Source organism: Cariama cristata, unplaced genomic scaffold, assembly GCF_000690535.1.
Source record: "Cariama cristata isolate BGI_N322 unplaced genomic scaffold, ASM69053v1 scaffold38047, whole genome shotgun sequence".
NCBI lineage: Eukaryota > Metazoa > Chordata > Aves > Cariamiformes > Cariamidae > Cariama > Cariama cristata.
Window position 1 is genome coordinate 21,361 of NW_009627899.1, and position 247 is coordinate 21,607.

The 247-nt window shown below is 56.3% G+C and overlaps 1 protein-coding gene across 1 annotated transcript in view; it reads right to left on the bottom strand.

Annotated features, from left to right (window-relative positions):
- The window catches only part of MSANTD3 (Myb/SANT-like DNA-binding domain containing 3), a 7,404-nt gene extending 7,168 nt beyond the window's left edge, over positions 1-236 (bottom strand). Inside the window, exon 1 of the mRNA XM_009704585.1 lies at positions 44-236. The gene's annotated coding sequence lies outside the window, so the exon portion shown is untranslated. The remainder of the gene's footprint in view (positions 1-43) is intronic.
- Between the last annotated feature and the right edge of the window lie 11 nt (positions 237-247).

The following is a 247-nucleotide window of genomic DNA, read 5'->3' on the forward strand; positions in this document are numbered from 1 at the left end:
TTGTCTGAAATTCATCAAAAATAGGCACGAACAGGAATCCTACCAGTCTCTCCTGCACCCGAACTTCTCAAACATTAACTCCAGCTTGGTTTTATTTCCTCGCTAGCTCCTCTTCTGCTTGAACGAGAAAGGAGAGCAGGTCCCGGCTCGACAAAGAAGACCGCTCCACCCAGGGCGGGCGTGCAGGCTGCGGCTGAGGCGCCGGCTGAGGGACATCTGCCGCGGCAGGAGGGACGGCAAACGGTCA